Source organism: Chiloscyllium plagiosum, unplaced genomic scaffold (assembly GCF_037043375.1).
Source record: "Chiloscyllium plagiosum isolate Xiang-an unplaced genomic scaffold, Cpla_swu_hap1 HiC_scaffold_21, whole genome shotgun sequence".
Classification (NCBI taxonomy): domain Eukaryota; kingdom Metazoa; phylum Chordata; class Chondrichthyes; order Orectolobiformes; family Hemiscylliidae; genus Chiloscyllium; species Chiloscyllium plagiosum.
Genome location: NW_028270159.1, coordinates 10272464 through 10283461, shown reverse-complemented (window position 1 = coordinate 10283461; position 10998 = coordinate 10272464). Strand labels below are relative to the sequence as shown.

The 10998-nt window shown below is 41.5% G+C and overlaps 1 pseudogene; it reads left to right on the top strand.

Moving 5' to 3' along the window:
- The first annotated feature begins 363 nt into the window (after positions 1–363).
- LOC148146090 (uncharacterized) lies at positions 364–10196 on the top strand (annotated as a pseudogene).
- The last annotated feature ends 802 nt before the right edge of the window (positions 10197–10998 follow it).

Sequence of the window (10998 nt, the reverse complement as noted above, 5' to 3'; positions counted from 1 at the left end):
AGAAGCTTGACCCCATCAAGATAAGTAGACCACTTGATGAGCATCCCATCCACCATCTTCAACATGCACTGCCTCCATCACTGCCACACAGTACTAGCCATGTTTACCATCTGCAAGATGCACAGCAGCAGCTTACCGAAGGCTCCTAAATAGCACCTTCCAAATCTGCAATCTACCACCTTGAAGGACGAGAGCAGCAGTGGTACACATCTCAAAAAAAGTACACTATCACCTGCAAGTTCCCCTTCCAGGTCATGCACCATCCTGACTCTGAACCATATTGCCATTCCTTCAGTGTTGCATAGTCAAAATCCTTGAACTCTCTTCCTAACAGCACTGTATGTATACGTTAAAATTGAAAGCATGGCCTACGTGAAGAGAAGAGGCATGAGGCTGATTACTGGTTTCAAAGGATTGGGTGAGGAGGAAAACTTGGAGAAACTGGGTCTCTTCAACTATGGAAACAGTACATGCAAACGTACAAAATAGAGCAGAAGGAGACCATTCAGCCTCTTGAGACTGTTCCACCATTCAATAAGATTATGGTTGATGTGTTTGTGTTTCAAATCCCTCATACCCATCTATTCCTGACAAGCTTTGATTCACTTGCCTAACAAGAGTCTATTTACATTTACTTTAAATATATTTGATTATCTGGCCTCTGCCAACTTCTGAAAATACTGTGACAAGATCGTAGAGCATGCAAGATATTAAACAGCAAAAATTAGGTAAATCTGTCGTGCTGTTTCAAGCAGAGAGTAGGGTGAATAGGTTAAATGATTTTGCAAAAGATAATTCATACCAGATATCAAGAAGAACTTCTTCATGTAGAGTGGCCAACTTTGGAATGCTTTTCCATGGAGAAAATGGAATGCATGCTATGATAATCAAGATGGCCGGCAAAGATAGCCACCACCTGAGCAAATACAAATTGCACTACTTCCTGCTGGCATTTAGTGGGGAAGTGATGACCTAGTGGTATTATCGCTGGACTGTTAATCCAGAGACCCAGGTAATGTTCTGGGGAACTGCATTTGAATCTTATCAAGGCAGATGGTGGAATTGAATTCAATAAAAATCTGGATTTAAGAATCTAATGATGACCATGAAACCTTGGTCAATTGTTGGTAAAACCCATCTGGTTCACTAATAGGTATACAGAATACAGGAGCAGAATTAGGCATTCGGCCCATTGAGTCAACTCCACCAATTGATCATGGATGATTTGTTCTCACCCCCATTTTCCTTCTTCTCCCCATATCCCTTCAACCCATTTCCAATTAAAAATCCATCTAACTCCTCTTTAAATTGACTCACTGTCCCAGCAGCCACCGCACTTTGGGGTAGTGAATTCCACAGATTCATAACCTCAACTCTATTTTCAGTTTGCTACCCCTTGTCCTAAGACTGTGATCTCTCATCCTAGAATGCCCCACAAGAGGAAGCATTCACTCCACGTCTACCTTATCCACACCTTTTATCACTTTGAATGCTTCAATTTGATTTCCCCTCATTCTTCTAAATTCAGAGTATGGGGCTAAACTGTTCAATCTCTCTTCATACGACAAACCCCACATCTCTGGGATCAATCAAGTGAATCTCCTCTGAACTGCAAAACTCCGCACAATACTCCTGGAGCAGTCTCAACAATATCCTTTAGGGAAGGAAATTGCCATCCTTAGCTGGTCTGGTCTTCATATGACTCCAATCTCATGCTAATGTGTTGATTCTGAACTACCTTCTGGGCAGATTAAGGGTGGGCAATAAATGCTGGCCAAGCCAGTGATGCCCCCATCCCATGAGTGAATTAAATAAATTATCCCTTTCACCTTGGCCGCGAATCAGCAAGTGAAGGGTCACAGCAATCACAATGGGATATCCCTCGCCACAATAAAGAAGGTTTTTGGCTGACAACAGTCTTGATGGGGTGAAGCTCCGCTCCCACTGGCTCCTTCATGATCACTGAGAAGGAAACCCAGGTGGAAAGTAAGAAAGAAGGCAAAGAACACAGCAGACGGGAAACAATTTGTGACAAAAACAGCAGGAAAGAAGCCCACTGCCAAAAAGAAACAAATTGCAAATGTAAAAATCTGAACCTAAGTACTCCTGTCAGAGCCATAACATCTGTCTGAACAGAGCTGAACCCACAATGCACCCTGTCCATAAGCCAGGCTTATTCTTAATAGAAATTCAAAAACGATTCACAAGCATGTTTCTGGGGTTAGAGGGTTTGAGCTACATCTAGATTAGAGTGGTGCTGGAAAGGCGCAGCAGGTCAGGCAGCATCAGAGGAGCAGGAAAATCGACATTTCGGGCATTTTGCCCGAAATGTCAATTTTTCTGCTCCTCGGATGCTGCCTGACCTGCTGTGCTTTTCCAGCACCACTCTAATCTAGACTCTGGTTTCCAGCATCTGCAGTCCTTGTTTTTACCCGGTTTGAGCTACAGGGAGAGGCTGAATAGGCTGGGGTTGTTTTCCCTGGATTGTCAGAGGCTGAAGGGTGACCGTATAGAGCAGACCTGGGCATTTTACGGCCCGCAGGCCATATCCAGCCCTTTGGTCGTTCCTGTCCGGCCCGCATGAGGTCAATATTAAATTAGACCATAAATGAAAAAGTATTTATGCCATTCACACAATACAACTGTGTTGCTTTTGTTTTGAAAGGGATGCTTTTTCTATTTACATATGGACGCACATGTGCGTGTATGTGCGTGCGTGAACAGCTAAAAGTGATGCTTGCTGGCTAGCCCTCAAAATGTCAGCTCACGCCAAGAAAGTTATGTCATATCCCACATAATCGCCAGAAACAGTCAACCGTTTTCTGATGGAGAGTTTATTAAGGAGTGCTTGTTGGACTCTGCAGAACTAATATGCCCGGAGTAAAAGGAGGCATTTGAGAATGTGCCCCTCTCCCAACGCATTGTAACAAGAAGGATTGGGGATATTGTGAAAATCTGGAGCTTCAGCTGCAGCACAGAGCGGTTAACTTTGACTTTTTTTCCTTGGCTTTGGATGAGAGCTGCAACATACATGACACAGCCCAGCTACTCATCTTCGTGTGTGGATAACTACGGACTTTAAAATCACGGAGGTGCTGGCAGCCATGCAGTCAATGAAAGGAACAACAACTGGTAATGATTTGTTCACGGAGGTAAATGCATGTTTGGATACGTTGGGACTAAAATGGGACAAACTGGCGGGTGTGACAACGGATGGTTGTCCAAATCTAATGGGAAAAAATGTTGGACTCTTAAAGAGAATGCAGGATAAAGTGACAGAAATTGACCCTGAACAGAAAATGAAATTTTTGCATTGTATTATATATCAGGAAGTGTTGTGTAAGTCAGTGTTAAAAATTAACCATGTGGTTGATATTGTAACTAAAATAGTTAACTTCATCAGGGCAAGAGCTTTGAATCACAGGCAGTTTGTTGCACTTTTTGAGGAAAATGAGACTGAACATCGTGACATAGGCTACCACACAGCTGTCAGGTGGCTCAGCCTGGGCAAAATGCTGAAAAGTGTATGGGACCTGAGAGAAGAGATTCAAGATTTCTGTGTGAAGAAAGGGAATGGCATTCCACAGCTTTCAGATGCAGACTGGATTGCAGACCTTGGTTTTGCTGTTGATGTGACTGCACTTATGAATGAACTAAATGTGAAACTGCAGTGCAAGGGCCTTTTTGTGCATTAAATGTACAACTTGGTGAAGGCTTTTATGAGAAAGTTGCAGCTTCTCTCAAGCCAAATGGAGGACAACATTCTCACTCACTTGCCAACACTGAAGGAAGCCGCACCTTCAGCTGATCACCTCCACAGATACTCATCTATGTTAGAAGCACTGCATGGTGAATTTTCAAGGCGATTTCAAGACTTTAAAATGGTTGAGAATGAAATGCACATGATGTTTTTCCCCATTTACATGCAATGTGGAGAATGCACCTAGTGATATTCAGCTTGAACTCATCGACCTGCAGTCTGACACACTTCTGGCAGAGTACTTTAGGTCAGTCTCACTGCTTGATTTTTACTCTTCCCTCAAAGAGGAGAATTTTCCACACATGAGGAGGCATGCTCAGAAGATTCTAGTCCTCTTTGGATCTACCTATATATGTGAACAGACATTCTCGGTGATGAAGTTCAAAAAATCCAAGTACAGATCCTCTATCACTGATGATCACCTCTCAGCTGTCCTTCGCATATCCACCTCAGACATTCAACCAGATTTCAGTGCACTTGTTCAAGCCCAAAACAGACTGGATTTTTCTCACAGTAAAATGAACTGAAAAACATCAAAAGCACTTATTGCTTTTTGTATAGAGTTGTTTGTTGTTTGTAATACTGAACAATGATGAAACAACTTTTCATTATTGGTTTGTGAGATTAACATGTTAAAAATAAAATGAAATACTGTAATTATTGTTTTTACTGTTTATTTCTTCTATATTTGACCTACTGCACAATTTCATATCTTTATTGTAACAAAATATCCTTATTCTTTTGATTATAAGTTTCAGTGCAAAAATATATAATTTAGTACTTTTTACAATGGGAGAAAATTGATACTGAGCAGAATTATGTTCAACTTATTGTTGGTTCGGCCCTCCAACACAACTCAGGTTTCTCATGTGGCCCCTTGGAAGAATTAATTGCCCACCCCTGGTATAGAGGTTTATAAAATCATGTGGGGCACGGATAGAGTAAATAAACAAGACCTTTTCCCCAGGGAAGGGAGTCCAAAACTAGAGGGCTTAGGTTGAAGGGGAGTGGGGAAAGATTTAGAAGAGACCTGAGAAACATATCGGTCATGATTGAATGGTGGAACAGATTCAATGGGCAGAATGGTCGAATTGTATCCTCTATCTAAAGGACTTATTTCACAAACACTTAAACACAAACACCTAAAGAATATTTCTGAACCAATTGAGTGAAAGCAATTACTGTCTTCTTTAAAGGCAAATGATACATTATTGTTTGACTCATAGCACAGTTTCATGCAGAGCGAATGCATGTATGGAATGAGCTACCAGAGGTAGTGGAGGAGGCTGGAAAATTACAACATTTAAAAGGCATTTGGATGGGTACATGGATAGGATGGATTTGGAGAGATATAGGCCAAATGCCGGCAAATGGGACGAGATTAATTTAGGACATCTGGTCAGCATGGATGAGTTGGACCGAAGGGTCTGTCTCCGTGTTGTATGTCTCTATGACTCCATGACTACTGCGGGTGTTGACTTTTGTCTGAATTTAATGTTTGTTAAATTCCTGCTTTCCCTGTCATAACAAAATTGTCTGGTGGATATTTCAGTTCATCTTTTTGCGCGTGCTCACATTTTGGATTACTTAGAGGTGGTGTTTATAGATTTCATAGCCAGGAGAGTAACAGCAGCTAAGACACTGAGGGCTTCAGAATGGGTAGGTGTGAGGGAAGAAAACTAGGTGGCTGAACTTGTGACGAATGATTCATTCTCATCTGTGACACTATGGAACAAAAAGCTGCAAATGGTTTTACAGAGTTTTGAATGCACAACCTAGACTTAAGGAATGTCAGGATGCAGCGATATTAAATATGAAAAGCTTTCCTTCTGTGTTTCAAGACAACTTTTTTGATTAGTTCATGGAATGTGGGTGTCACTGACTAGCCCAGCATTTATTGCCCATCCCTAATTGCTTATATTAAGGCATTTAAGTATCAGCTGCCTTAAAATAGATCTCGAGTCACATGTTGACCAGACTGAGTAAAGATGGCAGAATTCCTTCTCTAAAGAATATTACTGAATCAGATGAGTAGTGGCAATTAATGTCTTCTTTAAAGGCAAATGATACATTATTGCTTGACTCACAGCACATCATCTGGCCTCAAAAAGTGTCTTTATATTAGGGTTCACTTTAGGTTTTCTAACTTCTTGGCAGCAGCACCAATAATTCAAGTGTTTGTGAAATAAGACCTTTAGATAGAGGACAGAATTAGACCATTCTGCCCATTGAATCTGTTCCACTATGCAATCATGGCTGATATGTTTCTCAATCCCATTTTCCTGCCTTCTCCCTGTAACCCTTAACCCCTTTACAAATCAAGAACCTGTCTATCTCTGTCTCGATTGCACTCACTGTAGATGAAAAGGTAGTTGTCTTTTGTAAATTCTGTTTATTACTCCAGTAAGTCTTGATGTCTGTGGAATAAGCCCAAATAAATGTCTTTGATTTCCCTATTTTGTCCAGAGCTTTACATTTTGCTTATTTCAGTTGGATTCCAGTTTCCCACTCACCAAATTAAGGAAGCAGTTCATTGTCTGCTGTTGCTATCTGCATATATACTAATTGGATTCACCACTGTATTGTGCTGAGGAGTTAACGAGCCAGCAGCAGGATGGAAATCTGGTCTCAACATGTTGGTATTCTCACATTAATAACTCAGCAATAAACATCTAGTGACTACACTCCCAGTGAGCCGCTTCAGCAGAAATATCTGAATAAAAGCAAAATACTGCAGATACTGGAAATCTGAAACAAAGAATCACCCTTCTTTAAGAAATGATATCAGTTTGTTGGTGGCAGTTCTGAGAAGGTTTACCAGGATGATTCCTGGGATAGAGGGATTGTCGTATGAGCAAAGGTTAAACACTTTGGGATTTTAAAAGAATGAGAGATCATCTCATTGAAACATTGGGGATTCTAAAGGGACTTGACAGGGTAAACGCTGAGAGGATGTTTCCCTGAAGCGGAGGTCTAGAAGCAGAGGGCACTGTCTCAGAATAAAGAGGAGTCAATTTAAGACTGAGAAGACACCAAATTTCTTCTCTGTGGGTTGTGAGTATTTGAAACTCCTTGTCACAGGAAGCTGTGGGGGGCATGTTTGTGTAGAAAGATTCTTGACTTGTAAGGAAATTCAGGATTATTGGGAAGCAGATACGTGGAATGTTGGATTAGCCATGATCCTGCTGAATAGCAAAGCAGGATTGAAGGGCTGTACAATTTACCCCTGCTCCTCTTTCTTCTGGTCTTCTCAAACTCTCCCCTCACCTGGAGTATGGTTACTCTCCAGGTAAACTAATACCAGTCATCTCTTTCCCTCTAATGAGAGGACAGCCCTCTAGTCTGGTAGGATATTGGCAACTTTACCTGTTTTGTGTATTTGTGGATTTTGCTGTGCTCAAAATGTCAGCAAGTTTTTTTTTTATTTATTCAAGGGATTTGGCATTTATTGGCCATCCCTAATTGCTCTATAGAGAGTGGTGAGATACCTTATTGAAGTGCTGGAACTCTTGTTGTGTAGAGACACCCACATGCTGTTCGGAAGGGATTTCCAGACTTTTGACCCAATGACAGTGAAGGAACAGTAACTTAATTCCAAATCAGGATGATGATTGGCTTGGAAGAGAAATTGCAGCTAATAGGGTTCCTATACATCTACACGCCTTGTCCTTTGAGGTGATCATGATCAAGGGCTTGGAAGGTGCAGTCAAATGGACCTTAGTGACTAAATGCAGTGAATCTTGTAATCAAATGAGCTACTTTAGCCAGGATGGTATTGAGCTAAGTGAACCTTGTTGGAGCTGCACTCATTCAGGCATCAACTACTGACCTGTGCCTCACAGGTGATAGACATGTAGTGGGGTGACAGGAGGTATGAGTTACTCACTTCAGAGTTCCTGACCTCTGATCTACACTTGTAGCTACAGTATTTATTTGCTTGCTATAAAGATTTGATCTTTTTAGATATTTTTATTATGGACTGAGATGGGAAAATGACTGGTTTAAAAGTCAAGTATTGTTGCACTTTTTAAAAGCAAGTTCCCTTACACTCATTGGAAATGCTCTTTTCACAGCTGTTGTTTCAAGCAGTGGGGAAACAGTTAGAGAGAGACTGGATCTGAAGGCTGAGTTTAAGTGACAATTTGACTCATCACAAGTAGCTGATTGAACTGTGAAATGTGACCAGTTAACAATGACAAAGACCTCCTGTCTACTCACAATTATGTGATTTGGCTTCCAGGTAGCTGAATTACTTGTGGTTGTGAATATTGAGGTCAAAAGCCAATGGACCTCAGGAAGGGAATAATTCATAGAGACTCTTACAGCATATATACGCATATACACACACACACACACAAAAAAATGGTGCATCTATTTTCTGCAACTTTTCAATCAGCACATGAAGCAGCACATCCACCTTTGTTTCCTCCATGGGTATGTGTGTTACCCATCACTAACCATTACTGAATTGAGATTCTTGCTGGTCCATTCAGAGAATCAACCACATTGCAATGCACCTGGAGTCACATATGCAGGTCAGACTCTATTAAGGACACCGGATTTCTGACCCAAAAGGACATTGGTGAACCAAATGGATTTTTACAGCGATTGATTATAGCTTATGGTGATCATCATCATCATCATTGGTTCCTCACAGATGAAGATGATTCTGTTCCAATCTCAGGTTGAGTCCATAGATGGCTGAACAGACCGATGCAGCTACTGCAGGCTCTTTTACATGTGAGGCAGGTGGTGGTCATGGGAAAGGGGTGGGTAGGGTGTTGGCGTGACAGCATGCTCCTTTAGCTGTTTCTGCCTGACTTCCACTTTTTCCCCGTAGCAAGTTTTGAGGTGCTCGACGCCTGCCCGAATGCTCCTCCTCCACTTTGGATGGTCTTGGACCAGTGATTCCCAGGTATCGGTGGGAATGCCGCATTTCCCCAGGGAGGCTTGTGGGTATCTCTGAGGCGCTTCTTCTGTGCCCCTGGGGCTCACCATGTAAAACAACGAATAGCAGAAACTGGAGACCTAAAGGAGAAACAGAAATTGCTGGAGAAACTCAGCAGGTCTGGCAGCATCTGTGGATAGAGAAACAGAGTTAATGTTTCAAGTCCAGTAAAGCTTCTTCAGATGCAGTTCAGAGTGAGAGTTTTAGCCTGGGCCTCTGAATTACTTGTTTAACCACATTACCACCGTATCACCATCAGAACAGTCTGATTCCGATGAAGAGTCCTCAAACTCGAACATGAACTGTGCTTTCTCCCCACAGATGCTGGCAGACCTGCTGAATTTGGTCAGCAATTTCTGTGTTTGGGTTCATGTTGTATATCTCTTTGTTTCCAACTCTGAACATCATTTCCTGAATCTTGGCCTCCAGCTCAATTTCTGTTAAGGCTTGGAAAAAAAACAGCAATTTGGAAACCAATTATAGAAATATTCTACTGTATTATCCAATTATCTGTAATTCCATTAGCTGACAGATTGGTGACTTCAAATGATGCTGCCCTAGATTCAAGCAAATCTTGTATAATTTACAAAGGAATATATTGAATGATATTTCCATAATCATGCAATACTGTATCTTATCACAGTGCTTATTATGGGGTATTTGGGAGTCTTATTAAATTAAACAATGCTCTTTGAAATTAATGGAGGAAGCTCAGTATGCTTCACATCTTAATAAACATGATCACTTCTCAGTTGCTATGTCCAAAGGATATGATGACAGGTAGGACAGTGATGAAATCAGGGAGCAATTTAGCTTTCAGTTGATCCCATTACTGGTTTACTTTTCAAAGGGTCAACAGTATTAGTAATGTTATTGGGTTAATTAGAGGCCCAGGTTAATGCTGTCAGTGTTTGGGCCAAAATCTCACCACAGCAGGTGGAATTTAAATTCAATTAATAAATACAGAAGGGAGATAGAGGGTTTGGTGATGTGGTGCAATGAGAACAATCTCTTTCTCAACGTCGACAACTAGCCATTGTTTTTCGAAAGAAAGGAGGAGAATACACCCAAACCTCCATCAGCGGAACTGAGATCAAAAGGGTGGAGAGCATCAGGTTCCTCAGAGCGACAATAACTGACAACCTGTCCTGGACTTGCCATGTAGTAGTGACAGTCAAGAAGGCACAACAATGCTACATCTTCCTCAGGTGGCTCAGGAAATTTGGCATGTCCATGAGGACCCTCACCAACTTCTGCAGATGCACCATTGAGAGCATACTGTCCGGGTACATAATAGCCTGTTACGGCAACTGTTCTGCCCAGGACTGTAAGGAACTACAGAAGGTGGTGTGCACAGCTCAGACCATCATGGAAACCAACCTTCCATCCGTGGACTCCAATTACACAACTCGCTGCTGTGGAAAGGCTGCTAACATCATCAAAGATCCATCGCACCTCTTCCGACAGACAGAAGGTACGGAAGATTGAATACATGCACCAGCAGGTTCAGGAACAGTTTCTTCCCGGCCATTATTAGACTGATGAATGGACTCTCTAGCCTCCAATAATGCTGACCTTACTAATGTTGATCTCTTTTGTGCGCCCTGTACAATGTAATCTCTGTGCCTCTATCTAAATCTTTGGATCTGTATGTCATTGCTTACTATCTGCCTATACTGCTCGTAAACAAAGCTTTCACTGTACTTCAGTACAAGTGACAATAAATTAATCAATCAATCAATCAATCAATCAAATCTTGAATTAAAGCTCATTCTCAGTAATGCTAACCATGAACCCATGATGGATTTTCATAAAAAAACACATCTGATTGATTATTTTCCTTCAAGAAAGGAGCTTTTCCACCTCTCATTGACTGGGTCTACATGTGACTCCAGACCCACAGCAATGTGGTTGACTCTTAACTGTCCTCTGAAATTGCTGAGCAAACCACTCAGTTTAGGGACAATTATGAATGGGGAAAATGTTGGTCTTGCCATGATGCCAAGATCCATGAAAGAATATATGTGATTTTTTCACCAAGAATAAGAATTTCTGTTTTTACTGATTAGGCTCAGCGGACTTTTTTTTAGTGGAGCTCACAGGATGTGGGCATCACTGGCTAGGCCTGAATTTATTGCCTGTCCCTAATTGCCCTTCAGAAGGTGGTAATGAGCTGCCTTCTTGAACCGCTGCAATCCATTTCCTGTAAATAGAACAACAATGTTGCTCGAGAGGGAGGTCCAGGATTTTGACCCAGTGATATTGAATGAATGGCAAAGATTTCCAAGTT